The sequence below is a fragment of the Schistocerca piceifrons genome, chromosome 3, assembly GCF_021461385.2.
Source record: "Schistocerca piceifrons isolate TAMUIC-IGC-003096 chromosome 3, iqSchPice1.1, whole genome shotgun sequence".
NCBI classification, from domain to species: domain Eukaryota; kingdom Metazoa; phylum Arthropoda; class Insecta; order Orthoptera; family Acrididae; genus Schistocerca; species Schistocerca piceifrons.
The window spans coordinates 429,728,225-429,746,884 of record NC_060140.1 but is presented as its reverse complement, the minus strand read 5'-3'; the positions used below and the strand labels follow the sequence as shown (position 1 = coordinate 429,746,884).

At 40.7% G+C, this 18,660-nt stretch overlaps 1 protein-coding gene across 1 annotated transcript in view; it reads right to left on the bottom strand.

Annotated features, from left to right (window-relative positions):
* LOC124788720 overlaps window positions 1-18,660 on the bottom strand; it is a 77,832-nt gene that overhangs the window by 12,712 nt on the left and 46,460 nt on the right. The gene's annotated exons all lie outside the window — the stretch shown is intronic.

The window sequence follows — 18,660 nt, the reverse complement described above, 5'->3', positions numbered from 1 at the left end:
AAATTGTCGGAAATCACAGGAGGCGATCGTCTATAAGGAGGGTATTGGGGAGTTGGAACAACGCCAGACAGATGCCTGAGTCTATGTAGAGACGTTTCGGATGAAACAGTTTTCATTTTCACAGTGGTTTGCATTTCCGCGACCGATAGCTCCTTAATTCCGAATAGCCCTCCCACTCCGCCTATGACTGGCTGTCAGCAATACATGATGTGGTACTCCTTGACGCACTGTCATGCTGTCATGTCTTGTCAGGGCTTCGATTAACCATCTTTACGGGCTAAAAGCAAAATGCTGTTTGGCCGATGTATTACACTTGCTGCTAAAGAAAATGAACTAGGTGGTGTAATGGTTGAGCCACTAGACGTGCCTTTTATAGAGGCGGGATTCAAGTGTCTCCCCTGCCACTAAGGTTATTTTTCCTCTATTTTAGTCGAATGTCACGATAACAGCTTTGAAGTGGTCACAGCTGTTCTTCTTCCCTGTGCCTCTCCTAGCCGATGATGAACCTCGTCCCTCATAACCTTAAGTATCACCTTGAGGCAGACCTTGAAATTTAAGCCTTCTTGATCGGGCTTGCGGTCGCGGCCCGTTTGTTACTCAACTTTGTTTTGTCATGCTAGTTGCCCGCACGTTTATTGCCTCAGTCATTGGCGTGACTTGTTAACCTTTGTGTATTTTGGTTGGGCGTTGTCTATTTCATTAACGTGTTTTCCATGCTTGGGAACTGTTAGTCATTTGTAATTCATTTCACTGACAAGAATAAGTTTGTTGAATTCGCTTGCAGCCACACCTACTTGGTGTGGGTTCTTACTTGTATTTGGGGACTGTACATTCCCGGTTGCAAGGTCATTCCTTAATGTTACAAATCATTACAGTTTCTTATCAATGAATTAACTCTGTTCAACGTCTTTAGGTAATTGTGAGCGTCGTTATTCTTTTACAAAGTTTTTTTTTAAAATTGTAATTACAAGAAATGTTCATAAGGAACGAAGTGTATTCCATGAAACAACAAACTAAGAAATATATGGGTCCACTCTACAAGTGTTTTAACTCAACACTTGCTGTGAGGTATCAGTGTTGTTTTATGCGATTTCGCTGATCTTTTCTTCCTAAAAAACTTGCTGAATGTCAAATAGTGCATCTCGTAACAGTTCCATCAGTTTCTATGGAATTTTGTTTCAATTACTGAGCCACAACGAAAAGTCAGGCTTTGGACACATTCGGTGTGGTGAAATCTAGGAATGCAGTACAGTTGTTTAGTGGCAAATTTACACTCAAGAATAGAAGGCTGTTGATTCTCGTGAAATTAAAAGGGCAGAATGAAATGCACTCTTTCCATTTGTATTTTTGCAGGCTATTTACAGCGATAAAGTGAGGGATAGGAGAATTTGTCGTACACACAATTATTTTCTATCGGATTTTCCCTGACTGTTCTACAGTTCGAGTTTTCATTACAAGTTAAGAGGACGTAAAATAAAAGTTAGATATTTTATACTGATTCGCAACCATTTACAAATGGCATGAAATAAGGAAGTCATTTCTCTTATAAACAACAAAATGCTCGCAAGAAAATCAGGAAAAAGCTGCAATAAAAGAAAAAAAATTAAGGAAGGTGTTTATGGGCTTAGATAAGGGTCCCAAAAAATGAGAAGCGTGGCAAGAAAATAGTGTCCTTTTGCAGCAAGGGGCAAAATTCGAATTTTGGTGTCTTGCCAAAGAGCTTTAAGTTACCGTAAGAATCATGAAACAAGGTTGTATACATGGAATAATCCTGGAGATACTAGAAAGTATCAGATAGATTACATAATGTTAAGACAGAGATTTAGGAACCGGATTTTAAATTGTAAGACATTTCCAGGGGCAGATGTGGACTCTGACCACAATCTATTGGTTATGAACTGTAGATTAAAACTGAAGAAACTGCAAAAAGGTGGTAATTTAAGGAGATGGGACCTGGATAAAATGAAAGAACCAGAGGTTGTAGACAGTTTCAGGGAGAGCATAAGGGAACAATTGACAGGAATGGGGGAAAGAAATACAGTAGAAGAAGAATGGGTAGCTCTGCGGGATGAAGTAGTGAAGGCAGCAGAGGATCAAGTAGGTAAAAAGACGAGGGCTAGTAGAAATCCTTGGGTAACAGAAGAAATAGTGAATTTAATTGATGAAAGGAGAAAATATAAAAATGCAGTAAATGAAGCATACAAAAAGGAATAAAAACGAATCAAAAATGCGATCGACAGGAAGTGCAAAATGGCTAAGCAGGGATCAATAGAGGACAAATGTAAGGATGTAGAGGCTTATCTCACTAGGGGTAAGATAGATACTGCCTACAGGAAAATTAAAGAGACCTTTGGAGAAAAGAAAACCACTTGTATGAATATCAAGAGCTCAGACGGAAACCCAGTTCTAAGTAAAGAAGGGAAAGCAGAAAGGTGGAAGGAGTATATAGATGGTCCATACAAGGGCGATGTACTTGAGGACAATATTATGGAAATGGAGGAGGATGTAGATGAAGATAAAACGGTAGATGCGATACTGCGTGAAGAGTTTGGCAGAGCACTGAAAGACCTGAGTCGAAACAAGGCCACGGGAGTAGACAACATTCGATTAGAACTACTGACGGCCTTGGGAGAGCCAGTCCTGACAAAACTCTACCATTTGGTGAGCAAGATGTGTGAGACTGGCGAAATACCCTCAGACTTCAAGAAGAGTATAATAATTCCAATCCCAAAGAAAGCAGATGTTGACAGATGTGAAAATTACCGAACTATCAGTTTAATAAGTTACAGCTGCAAAATACAAACACGAATTACCTACAGACGAATGGAAAAACTGGTAGAAGCCGACCTCGGGGAAGATCAGTTTGGATTCCGTAGAAATATTGGAACACGTGAGGCAATACTGACCTTACGACTTATCTTAGAAGCTAGGTTAAGGAAAGGCCAACCTACGTTTCTAGCATTTGTAGACTCAGACAAATCTTTTGACAATGTTGACTGCAATACTCACTTTCAAATTCTAAAGATGGCAGGGGTAAAACACAGGGACGAAAGGCTATTTACAATTTGTACAGAAACCAGGTGGCAGTTATAAGAGTCGAGGGACATGAAAGGGAAGCAGTGGTTGGGAAGGGAGTGAGACAGGATTGTAGCCTCTCCCCGATGTTGTTCAATCTGTGTAATGAGCAAGTAGTAAAGGAAACAAAAGAAAAATTCGGAGTTGGTATTAAAATCCATGCAGAAGAAATAAAAACTTTGAGGTTCGCCGATGACATTGTAATTCTATCAGAGACAGCAAAGGACTTGGAACAGCAGTTGAACGGAATGTACAGTGTCTTGAAAGGAGGATATAAGATGAACATAAACAAAAGCAAAACGAGGATAATGGAATGTAGTCGAATTAAATCGGGTGATGCTGAGGGAATTAGATTGGGAAATGCGATGCTTAAAGTAGTAAATGAGTTTTGCTATTTTGGGCGCAAAATAACTGATGATGGTCGAAGTAGAGAGAATATAAAATGTAGCCTGGCAATGGCAAAGAAAGCGTTTCTGAAGAAGAGAAATTTGTTAACATAGAGTGTAGATTTAAGTGTCAGGAAGTCGTTTCTGAAAGTATTTGTATGGAGTGTAGCCACGTATGGAAGTGAAACATGGAAGAAAATAGTTTGGACAAGAAGAGAATAGAAGCTTTCGAAATGTGGTGCTACAGAAGAATGCTTAAGATTAGATGGGTTGATCGCATAATTAATGATGAAGTATTGAATCGAATTAGGGAGAAGAGGAGTTTGTGGCACAACTTAACAAAAAGAAGGGACTGGTTAGTAGTACATGTTCTGAGGCATCAAGGGATCACAAATTTAGCATTGGAGGGCAGTGTGGATGGTAAAAATCGTAGAGGGAGACCAAGAGATGAATACACTAATCAGATTCAGAAGGATGTAGGTTGCAGTAAGTACTGGGAGATGGAGCAGCTTGCACAGGATAGGGCAGCATGGGGAGCTGCATCAAACCAGTCTCAGGACTGAAGACCACAACAACAACAAGAGTAAATGTCAAAAGATTTAAAGCACATATAGTCAGATGCTACTTCAAGTATTACAAATAGTATGAAAAGCATTAAATTTCATCTTGTGTTTAATAACAATTAATAAGAATATCTTCTTCAATCGAAAGCATTTTTATTAAGACTGTTGATAGCTTTTATACGTTCGAAGACATGTAATTAACACAGTTTTTTATATTTTTATAATCATTGATATATCTGTGGAAACGGCGCTCCTGAATTTATGACGTGTACAAATTTGTTCAAGTAACGAAATTATCGAGAAAATCGTTAGTTTCCAAGCAAATGTTTAAGCGCTCTGCGTAAGTAGTACTACAGGTACGCAAGCAACATGTTATAATGTTTAGAGGTTGCGTTGTTTCAAAAGGAAGGATGCATGGCCCAGGCCAGTAGATTTTGTTCTTGGATTATTAGAGATACATGACCAAGGAAGCTGATTTCTTTATTTGTAAACTTGATGCTAACTAACCAGATTGCGGGACCTGCTTGGGGAGACATTGACAGCTATGGCGTCAGATCGTCGGGATAAATTTTCTGCTGATCCCAGGACAATACACCACAGAGGTACATGAAAAGTACTCGCAGTTGCGAATAAGGACAAACATCAGCTGTATAATGCTACATAATGGAATGACGACAATGAATATATGTGCCGGAGAGGGACTCGAACCCGGATTTCCCACTCATAGTGAGCTGTCGACTTACATTTGACTATACGAGCACGATTCACAGTGTAATGCCACTTCCTCGGACGAGAAATAAAAATCAAAAATTATCTTCCTATACCCCAAAGATTTCCCCCCAAGTCCCAAATTCCCAGAAACGTGAATAAGCGAACAAAGTTCCATTTATCACTATTATTTGGACAATAACAAGTAATTAAATCAGGAATCTAAGACTTGTCATTTTAGCAATCTACGAAAGAAAGATTAAATTTCAGTAAAATTAAAATCAAAATCATAATAAATCGCAAAATTAGCATAAATTAACATTCGCAAAGTAGAACCAACGATCCCAAAGAATACTCCGTGTGAGTACTCTTTGTGAATCGTGAGTGGTGACTAAGTATAATTCAATGGATTGTCACTACGTTACGAGAGTTAGCGGAAGGAGGGCAAATTTTTGAATGCTAGTACATGTTGGCACGCTTAGATTGTTTTTGAGATTGAATAATTGCGATCTTTTATGACGCAGTAATACGATCTTCTGACTTCAAATATCACAGCATTAGAATTCGAAAGGAGGACTTTTACCTACTAGAATAAAGATAACTTTTCACTAGATAATTGAACTAAGCATTACTTAGACAGTGGTTTAGGCAACGAACACTGATGGACAATTTTCATTCATAATAGCCAGTGGGTTATGGAACTTCAGTGATAGGTCCGAAGCATGTAATTTACTCCCTCCAACACCTGGGAAAGTTTTCTCCCCAAGGCTCGGTTAGGAAGTGACTGATATTGTGCAATAAACCACCTTCTCTTGCATTTGTGATTTAAAATTCTATCAAATTTTTGACATGAAACTCCCGAGTAATAATTACGCGCAGCGATAATATTTGACTGTAGCGCTCGGTGCTTGTGTAGAATCTTTGACTCAGATAACAAGCCAACTGTTACGATTTCTTAGATACTTGAAATTACGACCAGCTTGTAGAGACTTTGTTGTGGATGTGACTGTATTGGTATTATCAATAATTCATCATTAATCAGTTAAACAACGATACGAACGATTAATTACGATTCTTGGTGAAGTAAATATGTCACACACGTCGACATTTCGGTTCAGCACTGTTATTTTGTGTAGCGTCGTCTTCGTAATTTGATAACGATCTCAACACTCTACCGACTGTCGCCGAGTTTTATCCGAGGCCAAGTACAAATCAAACCAAATCGTCAAGAAGAAGAGGCGTTATAAAAGGCAGACACAAACTTCCATATGTCGTCAACCACGTCTAAATGGTTCAAATGGCTCTTAGCACTATGGGACTTAACTTCTAGGGTCATCAGTCCCCTAGAACTTAGAACTACGTAAACCTAACTAACCTAAGGACATCACACACATCCATGCCCGAGGCAGGATTCGAACCTGCGACCGTAGCGGTCGCGCGGTTCCAGACTGTAGCGCCTCTAACCGCTTGGCCACACCGGCCGGCTCAACCACGTCTCACAGCCTGCACTCGTACATCCATTACGTATATTCCTCTACAGGAGAGACATTTTAGTTGAAGGTTGCTTGCCCGGTATTGGCGGATAAAAGCGATATTGCCATGATTGTGCTACTCCGAATTACGATGCAAGGTACCTTCGGTCATGCATGCATGTTCGACGGTACTTGGCATCGTAATCAAAAGTAATACAGGCACTGCAATATCGTCTGGCATCACAGAGGTGTTCTTCTACAAAAAGTCGTTGAAAGATGTACAGACAGTTTCTCCCACCCACCACTCCTTCAGATGAGAGGGATTTTCAAACCAAAGGCGTAACTGTGGGAACAGAACATTGTGCGAAATCGCGAGTCCTAAAACTACAAGTAAGAAGGACAATGAAAGATCTGGTTTAATATATAGAAACGCAGTTCCATCTAATATACGATAAGCAGTTTTAGTTCTCTTTGCAGATGAGTTTTGGACATACATGGGTTATTCATACAGAGCCGTGCTCGGACAGAATGAAAATGAGCTGATGAATTAACGTAACAATAAGTAGCACCGCACAGACATAGATGGTGTTGTGTACGGAATGATCTGATTACGCGTCACAGATCGATACAACATTGTGAGGTAACAGCTGTTTGCGCGGTTCAGAATTCGAGAGATTCATTGGAGACACCGTGGGGTGATTGCAACTCATGAGAAAGAGCCTGAGCTGGTTAGGATTTTCAGGCAATTTACTAGGCCTGATCAGATGGTCCAGTAGGTAAGGAAGTCTTCCCGAAAGGGCACCACTTGCCTTCAATTTCAAACCCAGACCTGAGGTTGTGAGTAAACTAGTAAGGTACCTAATAAAAAATGGGGAACTTCAAAGCCGCAGACTGAACAAAATCCTATTCAGCCGCAGTTCAAGTGCACACAACGTAGGTTAATCTGGTACTAGTACCCAAAAGTGATAATAATTGGCTCTGAGCGCTATGGGACTCAACTTCTGAGGTCGTTAGTCCTCTAGAACTTAGAACTAGTTACACCTAACTAACCTAAGGAAATCACACACATCCATGCCCGAGGCAGGATTCGAACCTGCGACCGTAGCGGTCTCGCGGTTCCGGACTGCAGCGCCTAGAACCGCACGGTCACTTCGGCCGGTACCCAAAAGTGATAATAATTGCCTTGAATGAATATGAAAGGAAATTTGTGCAGAAACCGAGCGAGAAAGTCGTGGAAGGAATTGACATTTATTGGCATATTAAATATATTAATGTACTGAAAGTCATTTAGAAAGATGAAATTGAAATACGGAAAGTATCAGAAAGTGAGCTGGAAAAGTATATGGGAAACCGTATCCAGAGTAAAAGGCAGGTTTGCCATACGAATCAGTGCTAGGAATTATAGCTCTCTTCTGTATGAATTGCTGAGATGTCAGTGAGTTAAACTACCTACGGCGTTCGTAAACTAAAATAATACGTTCCAGTGCTTCGTAGCAACGTAATAGCCATCGAGGAAGAACTAAGTGTAAAAAAAAATTATAATCCTTAAAATTTACGGCATTTTCAGGTAACCTTATATAATAAAGCTCGTTTTATCATCTCTTATAAATGGAAAGGTTTCTGAAATGAGCTGATGTTACAAACATTATGAAAGGCTGCCCGAAGTGTGTACTTCATTACACCTCTGCAACTAAGAAAGATTAATGCTAAAACTTTAAACTACCTGTTCGCATGACGTTTTTTTGGTGTACTATATATGTCTTTATATAGCTGCCGTAGTGTTAGTTTTGTTTCCTTGGACAATTGCCGATTGGCGAAATAGGGAGCTGTAGCAGCCTTAATGGGTAAAATGCTTATAATATTATATATTTGAAAGAGACATTGGACTTCAGTGTAGTAGTCTATGGAGCGAAGGCATCGGAGTAATAATGTCACAATTTCACTCTTAAGACTGAAGTATCTTACATTAAGAAAGAAACCGTTCAGCAAAATCTGAAAAAGCAATAGTATTATAAGCTCACCTGTCATTGTATATTTTCCAGTGCCGTCAACGCCTCAGTGGCATACTACTTTAGTGTCAAAGGTGCCACATCTTTTATAATCGGTTCTGTTTACGTCAGACCTCCAAAATTTGGTACTGATAACACTATCTAAAGAGATTTAGTGGCTCTTCCGGTAACGAATACTCATTCACGGTCAGTGATTGCGTATTATAGACTACCGATTTAGATCGGGGATTATACTGCTTTTACGGCCGTGTAAGAAAGAAGTTCAACGACGTCAGTAAGAAACACTTTCTAATTAACTTGCGATTGACGAATCTGTATCTCGTGTGGGAGCAGAACATAGTGCTAAATCTCGAGTCCTAAAACCACAAGTAAGTAGGACAGTGAATATTCTGTTTTAATATATAGAAACCAGTTTTCATGTAAGATACGATAAGCAGTATTAAATCTCTTTGCGAATGATTTTTGGACTTACATCGGTGAATACTGATTGTTAGTGGAGACAAATCCTACAAGATACTTGCGGCTACCCAAAATTAGGATTTCCACGAGTGACCTCAATAACTATAGGCGAACGCGGATATGCCCTCAAATAGCTTACTGGCGTTTCATCAATGACTTTTCACTATATTTTCGAGACAACATAGAGTGCGTATTACCTTATTTACTAACTTTATTTGCCCGAGAACACAAACATACAAAGGTCGATGAAAATATCTGAATAGCTACCTCAAACTTGAGATACTCCCGCTTTTCTTGATAAAGACTGAATGCACTCTGAAATAAGAGATGACGTACATAAACTAAGAACAGATGTATAGAAGGAAGTGCGGGTACCATAAGGCGCAAAAAGACTAACTGCGTCAAGTACAGTATCATTCTGAATGAATTACACAAGAAGTTCACGGGAATGATGGTAAACAGGATCACGTTTCACGCAAATAAAAATAACTGGAGGTTACTCCTGTGTATTAGAAGAGATGGAGCGTAGTAGATGAACTGTTCATAAGGTTGAAAAAGTATCGGAATGTGATGTACGTTTTCAACAACTTTAAAAAATTCATTAATAAGCATTCTATAACATTAAGCAGAGAAAGATTAAAAAACCTTATAGACTATCACACTACCACAATTACCTACTATGATAGTTAATGTAGTAGAAATGGCCCTACTCGCAAATGTTACTGTAGTGAAACTGAACCTTTAGTTAAGATACAAGGGTTCAAATGCTGTCAACAAGCGAAACAGGAGTTATGATAAATTAGACTATGCAACATTTACGTGTTGTTCACCCTTCCTCCTCCAGAGGAACATCTTAGTTAAGTCAAGATCCTCCTAACTAATTTTACCTCTTGTTTTATCGGAAGTATGGTTATTGCCCACACGTGACGTGCCCAAATAAATTTCATCTTAAATCTCTAAACTTGCTATGCTTTGGTTAGCTTCATTTCATTGGCAACAAAGTTATCTAAACTTAATGGTACTTCTCTTCCACTGTCCATTTCATGCATTCATACAATACTTCTTCACATGAAACATCATGATGCTTGCAATACACGGATCTCCTCTAGAGGCTCCACCGTACGCATCAAGTTAACAAGTAGTTCTGGCACTACAATCGCACAAAATGACAAAGCAGTTTGCTACTACTGTTTGTTATTTTATCATGAGGATTAAAACTTTATGATTTTGTACACAGTTTGATTGCTTTTGTCCCTTAACGTAGCTAAACCCTGTGACAGTGGGGCGCTGGTGACAGGTTCCCCGAGTTAGAACATTGGCCACCGTGCATCTCTGTACATAGTTTCGTCATGATGCTTACACAGAAGGTCTACCCCAAGTATTGTACAGCCAAATTAACTTACATGACGCGCCACTTCCATCCATTCTTGAAATCATTTACGCCAATATGATTACTTAGTATTGCTGATCCCAGTGGCTTCACATTACTAAACCCAAAGCCAAGTATGGTCAGTTTAACACTTTCCTTCCTATGGTGTCCGCAGTTACCACCGACATAAGCACCCCTGTCTCCAAAAGTGTTTATGCTTATTATCACTTACGACTCGTACTACGCCACACTTCACCTGTCTATACGTTTTTGCAGTACTAGAACACTACTTGGCAGACTTGGGCTTTCTGTTTGCGTTTAATGCCTGAAGATTCTGTCCTTGCCCATTCCGCCCTTTGCATTTATAATCCTATTTCTACTGCTGGCGCTACCTCTGGACGTGCCTTGCTTTTCCAAACCTGTAACACCTTATGTCTGTAGATAAAACAACTCGCCTATTGTGCACCCCTTATTCCTATATTCATCGCCTCCTGCTCCGTAACTATTCTAATAGAAGCGTTCAAGTCATTTGGGATTCCTATCCGAACTGTACTATGCGTGTCAGGTGGTAGGTCTCTCAGCATAGCAGCTAGAGGCCTTTTCAGCGCTTCGTATAGAATTAACTTACTCGTTTCGTCACTTCTCATTTATTCGTAAATATATCTATTGACTTTCTTTATCCACCCACTGACACTTACTGCTGATTGTGCTTCTCTGACATTCCACTCAACTGCCTTCGGAAAAACTTCGTGCTGTTATGTTTGCTATGGAGTTATTTGAGCCCTTGTCCAAACGGCTCGGCCGTCAGAGATTTCTTCAACTTCTAATGAAACCTAAAAATGCTCTTGTCTTCCCCATCAATTATAAATTAGTGATTAGTAATAGCAGATCATCTGATCGAAATGCACTCTCTGCTACTGCCCCCGCAGTTGGCTCTTTAGAAAAGAGAGTATTCAGGATAGTAGCCGCTGGCGCCAGCAATGGAGTAGCCCCACCATTTGTCATAGCATCTGCCTGCCTGTGCATCTCTAGCTTAGCTGCCGATAGTTGCTATACGCGGTTTATTATCGGCTGAATCGCCTCCCTACCCGGAAACACCCTCTGTCCCAGACTCTGTAGAGCTTTTATCCCCAATACATATCCATGTATAATAAAGCAACAACACGAGGCCATACCCATTTACAGATGTAGAATTCTAGCTTACATCTTACTTCTAATCATGAGGTTCTTCGTATTACTACACTGTCTAGCAGTATGGCTGTATTGGTGGCTTATAAAATGCACCATTGATACCGACTCAGCACAAGGTTCACTCTGCCCTAACAAGTTGCAGTGGTTGCAAATCCTGCTCCCAAAAATAGCGACGATATTGTGCCGAATCCACTGGCTCCTTCAGCTTCGTAAATATTACTCTCAACTTACATATACAAACCTATCTAGAACCCGTCCTTTGTACATACAACTAAGCATCCCGTCCCGTCACGATAGTTTTAACTCTCGATGCCAACCACTCCAGCTGCCTTCTGATGCTGGGTTCGGCTGCCAATGTCCGTCTTAGATACGCACCAAAATGTAAGGGTCTACTTCGGCGGAGTTGAATTGAGGCAGTGAATTAACGTCAGAAAGTTGTCCAGTGGTTTCTCAAGAGATGATCACTAACATCACTAACAGTCACACATTTTATTAGAAAAGAGGCTACAGTAATTATAGTGTAGTTGCATAGTAGCAAACGGTGCTGGAATCGTGGTGCAGAGAGAACAGGCAGCAGTGAGTGACTGGCCGATGGGATGGTCGCAGAAGCACATGCACCATCCCATCGTGACCCTACAACTCAGGGCAAAGCGTACCTTCAGATGTAGAAGCCTGTCATGATTCTTGCAGAGGACGGCAGCCCCCAGTGGTGGATTCTCCATCTTCGTGAACGCTGGCGTACAGTGTCAGGCATGTGGGCGGCTGCACCACTCCATTCACAAACGGTTACCCTTCAGCATAGAAAACAAGTTGCAGGTGAAATGAGCCTGAAGATGGCTCATCCGCTGGAAAGCGACACGTCCCTGGCAATGGACTTAGAACCAGAAGTAGGGTCATCAGTGGTGCATGCTAAATCTTATGCTGGTTATTTGAGAAAACATGTCGCTCCTGCTGGTAATGCTAGAGTTTGATGACTTTCGTTAAAAATGCTGGATATTTACACATGCCGGGTGAGCCATGGCGACAGCTCCTTATCGACTTTTCAGTGAATTCCGTAGTCATATGTGCTGATGGGTCTACATTTACCTGTGTGTGTCGATTCTCCTTGTGAAGCAACATCTCTGGCGGTGCATCGAGAAAGCGGCGGAACGCAGAGGGAGCCAGTACAAGGAGCGCATAAGAACAGCAGGATGCAGTAGAACTGGACTACCAGCGGACCGGACTACCAGCGACAGCTATAGTTCTCGGGTGCTTGTTTTGGTCAAGAATTTAGCGTTTTTCTCCTGCTGCAGTTTTTGGAGAGACGGCGTCAAATTGTACGAATTCCATTCGTCTTGACGTCCGTTTGTATGTGATTCAGGCGATTCAGTGCTGTGTGGGACTGAATATCTAATGCTGCCCTAACAATATTCAACTTGCCTTCGCCTTTTGCATTTTTCATGCAGTGTGGTCGTATAACGAGATGTTCTGGATTTGCCTGGTCTTGGTGCCTTCCTGAGGGGCTGAATTTAATGTGATTACCAATTGAATTCGGTAGTAGGGAAAGGGAGAGAAGGAAACGTAGTAGGTGACTATGGATTGGGGGTAAGAAATGAAAGAGGAAGCCGCCTGGTAGAATTTTGCACAGGGCACAACTTAATCATGGCTAACACTTGGTTCGACAACCATAAAAGAAGCCTGGAGATACTGGCAGGTTTCAGATAGATTATATAATGGAAGGACAGTGATTTAGGAATCAGGTTTTAAATTGTAAGACATTTCCTGGGCACATGTGGACTCTGACCAAAATCTATTAGTTATGAACTCTGGATTAAAACTGAAGAAACTGCAAAAAGGTGGGAATTTAAGGAAATGGGAACTGGACAAACCGACCAAACCAGAGGTTGACAGAGATTCAGGGAGAGCATAAGGGAACAATTGACAGGAATGGGGAAAAGAAATACAGTAGAAGAAGAACGGGTAGCTTTGAGGGATGAGGTAACGAAGGCAGCAGAGGATCAAGTACGTAAAAAGACGAGGGCTAGTAGAAATCCTTGGGTAACAGAAGAAATATTGAATTTTATTGATGAAAGGAGAAAATATAAAAATGCAGTAAATGAAGCAGGCAAAAAAGAATACAAACGTCTCAAAAATGAGATAGACAGGAAGTGCAAAATGGCTAAGCAGGGATGGCTAGAGGACAAATGTAAGGATGTAGAGGCTGATCTCACTGGGAGTAAGATAGATACTCCTACAGGAAAATTAAAGAGACCTTTGGAGAAAAGAAAACCAATTGTATGAATTTCAAGAGCTCAGATGGAAAGCCAGTTCTAAGCAAAGAAGGGAAAGCAGAAAGGTGGAAGGAGTATATAGAGGGTCTATACAAGGGCGATGTACTTGAGAACAATATTATGGAAATAGAAGAGGATGTAGATGAAGATGAAATGGGAGATATGATACTGCGTGAGGAGTTTGACAGAGCACTGACAGACCTGAGTCGAAACAAGGCCCCGCGAGTAGACAACATTCCCTTAGAACTAGTGACAGCCTTGGGAGAGCCAGTCCTGACAAAACTCTACCATCTGGTGAGCAAGATGTATGAGACAGGTGAAATACCTTCAGACTTCAAGAAGAATGTAATAATTAGAATCCCAAAGAAAGCAGGTGTTGACAGATATGAAAATTATCGAACTATCAGTTCCATAAGTCACGGCTGCAGAATACTAACGAGAATTCTTGACAGACAATTGGAAAAACTAGTAGAAGCCGACCTCGGGGAAGATCAGTTTGGATTCCGTAGAAATATTGGAACACGTGAGGCAATACTGACCCTACGACTTATCTTAGATGCTAGATTAAGGAAAGACAAACCCACGATTCTAGCATTTGTAGACGTAAAGAAAGCTTTTGACAATGTTGACTAGAATACTCTCTTTCGAATTCTGAAGGTTGCAGGGGTAAAATACAGGGAGCTAAAGGCTATTTACAATTTCTACAGAAAGCAGATGGTAGTTATAAGAGTCGATGGACATGAAAGGGAAGCAGTGGTTGGGAAGAGATAGACAGGATTGTAGCCTCTCCCCGATGTTATTCAATCTGTATATTGAGCAAGCAGTAAAGGAAACAAAAGAAAAATTCGGATTAGGTATTAAAATCCATGGATAAGAAATAAAAACCTTGAGGCTCGCCGATGACATTGTAATTCTGTCAGAGACAGCAAAGGACTTGGAAGAGCAGTTTAACGGAATGGATAGCGTCTTGAAAGGAGGATATAAGATGAACATCAACAAAAGCAAAACGAGGATAATGGAATGTAGTCGAATTAAGTCGGGAGCTGCTGAGGGTATTAGATTAGGAAATGAGACACTTAAAGTAGTAAAGGAGTTTTGCAATTTGGGGAGCAAAATAACTAAAGATGGTCGAAGTAGAGAGGATATAAAATGCAGACTGGCAATGGCAAGGGAAGCGTTTCTGAAGAAGAGAAATTTGTTAACATCGAGTATAGATTTAAGTGTCAGGAAGTCGTTTCTGGAAGTATTTGTATGGAGTGTAGCCATGTATGGAAGTGAAACATGGACGATAAATGGTTTAGACAAGAAGAGAATAGAAGCTTTTGAAATGTGGTGCTACAGAAGAATGCTGAAGAGTAGATGGGTAGATCACCTAACTAATGAGGAGGTACTGAATAGGATTGGGGAGAAGAGAAGTTTGTGGCACAACTTGACTAGAAGAAGGAATCGGTTGGTAGGACATGTTATGAGGCATCAAGGGATCACCAATTTAGTATTGGAGGGCAGCGTGGAGGGCAAAAATCGTAGAGGGAGACCAAGAGATGAATACACCAAGCAGATTCAGAAGGATGTAGGTTGAAGTAAATACTGGGGGATGAAGAAGCTTGCACAGGATAGAGTAGCATGGAGAGCTGCATCAAACCAGTCTCAGGACTGAAGACCACAACAACAACAACAACAACCGGTTGAGCTAATTTTCATTCATGTGTGGTTTTTTAATTGTGTTTTTGTGCTTGTGCTTGTGTCTCTAAGGTTACTTTGCTACGTTATTTATGGCATGCGTAATTACGTTCAGTTACAATGTTCAATTTTGTATATCATTTTATTGTATTCGTAATTACATTGAGGGTTGCCCTGTTTTATTTAAATGTTAGTGGACACCCTTTTCTTAAACAAGAGTGTTGTTAATTGAAGTTTAGTCCTTTAGTATTATTTAAACAATTTTGTGGTATAACTGGGTCTGAGTGGTCTTATAGATTGCTAAGTGAAATTCTTATTGAACTGAATTGTTTAATTAGCCATACGAACACCTGAGTATAAGTCAACTCTATTTACTAGTGGTATTTTCTGCTGCTGGTAATTTTAGCAGTGACTTATTAATTTTTTTATTTCCGACGGAATGGATTAAACCTTGTATGTGTAATACGTATGCAAATTGTGTTGTAGATTCCCTTGCTGAAGTGTTGCGTAAGTAATTAATATGCACGAGAATCTGTTCATTTTCATTTCTGTAGAAGTAAGGTCGTTCCTTCTTGCCTTATTGTAATACACGCCAACGAACGACTTGGTAACCTGATAGTTGTCAGCTGTATTTGTGCTGAGCCTCTGATTATAACTGTGACTAGCCAGTTGATTAAAGCTTGAGGCTGAATTTAATTCTCGTGTTCTCTTTTCTTGAATAGGGGTCTGTGTTACGAGAGTTAAAGATAAGTTGCTGCCATTTTGTATGTTCTTGTAAGTTGTTCATTTGTAACTGTTAAACCACATCCTTGGCCCTCATTTATTTAGTGAATTTTGTTAACAGCACTAACTTGCCTCAGATTGCGGACGACTTCTCTACACCTCACGGGGGCTGGAACCTGTTGTTGTTGTGCACCGCCATTTTGCTTGTTAGGTCTAAGAACAGTACTTCAGACCGTTGGAAAGAACAACTTAAGTCCTCTTGTGTATTTTGTGGTGTCACCGCCAGACACCACACTTGCTAGGTGGTAGATTAAATCGGCCGCGGTCCATTTAGTACATGTCGGACCCGCGTGTCGCCACTGTGTGATTGCAGACCTAGCGCCACCACAAGGCAGGTCTCGTGATACGAACAAGCACTCGCCCCAGTTGTACGGACGACCTAGCTAGCGACTAGATGTACGAAGCCTTTCTCTCTCATTAGCCGAGAGACAGAATAGCCTTCAGCTGAGTTAATGGCTACCAACTAGCAAGGCGCCATTAGCCTTACAGTGGTTGTAATTAAAGTCTCCTGTGTATAGTCAAGAGCGATGTACCACAATGATTGATTAAAGATAAGTATTAATCGAGCTACGTACTTTTCTTCATAGCATTAATTACGTAGCCTGTTCCAGTACTTCACGCCCGCCTGCGTTAGTCTAGCGTGCATTTTCAGCCATCTCGATCTACAAGGTGTTGGCCCAGCTGCCGACACATCATATTTTACGCCCCATATTCTTAATCTAAATTGTACCTTGCTTGTTAGTGTTTTAGATTTAAGTAACTTTACTGTACCAGCTTTCTGTTAACCATTAGGGATTCATTGATGATCTGAAGGTATTTCTTTTAAGTGGCTTTAGCCTGAGCTGCCAATGTACTGATTTCAACTTATATCCTCTAGAGGCATTTTAGTGTTATCTATTTAAAATTCTTTTCTCAAAGAGAGTAGAAATATTCTGCTTTAACAGTACATTCGCTTCGTTTCTTGGTATGAGGACCTGTTAACGTTACTATGAAATAGTTTGTTGCGTTTTATGAAATTACTGATTGTGCTATAAATTGGAACAGTTTCTGAGATTAGCAGCATAGCTTGGTGGAGTGCTGACTGTATGTGGGAATAGGCCCCGAGGCCTCATTTTTACCACTTTCTTAATGTGAAATGCTCCTCTTCTTTATTGCGTGTCTATCTCTGTTAGCCATTTTTGAAGTATATGCCCTACTATTATTGTTTGTTAAGACTGAGTCTGATCATTACCGTGTTTAATATTACTTATTAGTATTTGAATAAATGTAATCAAACGACAAACGACATTAGTACTTTGGGTGGATCCCTCAAGCTTCGTTATCCTTCCATTCTTGATAAATGGATTACCGTAGCAGAGCGTGATTGTTTTCTGTGTTAAGATTGGGGTTAGTACTGTCTATTCTTTGTATTATTTGTCGTTTGAAATTTGGAGTAATCGTATTCTCATTGCATTTGGGTATTGTTTCGGTAAGCCACTTATCATCTTGGTGGCCATAGGCTGTTTGGGTGTGTCATACCTCACGATTGAGCACCTTGAATACGAACTGCGGGTACGGCGCGCTCCAGTAGCAGGCAGTATTCCGGAGTTGGCGAAAGGGTTGCGGACAGCAGTGGAAGAGCATCTTCACAATTCCACTGACACCGTTGGGTAGGTAAGTGTCGTTTATCTACTTCTTCTGTGAGTTTGGAGGGGGTGTTTCGTAGTTTGCAGTATCTGGAAGGCAGTCAAGCTACGTATCGGCAGTTGTGTAGGATCCAAGCCCATCGGGCTCATTGTATTAATCGCCTCAGTGACGTAAGTTCCCTTAAGCTCAGTGATCAGCAGAGGGAAGTTATTAAGCAGCAGGTCAGTTAACTGAGAACTTACGGATTACGCGTTTGGACAGTGATGCATCACCTAGTCTAGAACAAAGCAGTGTGATCAGAGCCAGGTGCCAAATCTACGTTTTGGCTGTGGTGTCACTGAGACGTTTGCTAAGTTACCGAACCCAATAAAGTGTCTATTTCAGGGTATTTCAAAGCTACCTACTGACCAATTGGATCAAGTTCAACAGGCATTGAGGTTACTTGTTCACTTTGAAACCCATAATGAGGCCTTGGGCGTTCTGTATTTTGTGACACTTTCCCTTCTTTATCCTTTATAAAAGATGTTACTAAGCGATTTGTTGTCTCAAGCACTTAAAGACCAAGATACCCTGAGTCTACTTAGGATGCGAATTATAAAGAAAATATTGTCTCAGAGTATGTGCTATGAGCTTGAGCCGAGGTACTATTGACGGATACAAGCTGTCACGGACCTTTCGTCAGTATATTGAACAGGATCATGACGCGGTCTTGGCTTTAAACATAAGGGTTACTGAACAAGACAGAATCTGAAATATTTTAGAAGGGATGAGACCTGGAGATCAGTCCCGTTTGGTGTTTGCCCACGAATCTACTACCTTTTTTGAACAGGATTACACTAGGCTCTTGCTAAACCGGCCATTCCTTGCACGTGTGGATGCCGGATTAGCGGAAGTGCTGGATTATTGAGAGTGTCTTAAAATTATTATAAACCCATAGGGATTGTACTTTATCAAATCCAAAGATACATTCATTTTCACTGAAAACTTAGTCCTTGGGTGTGTACATACATATTACTCTCACTAGACACTCACTATGAAACACGTCCCACCTTTTTAGTTGTCACAATGA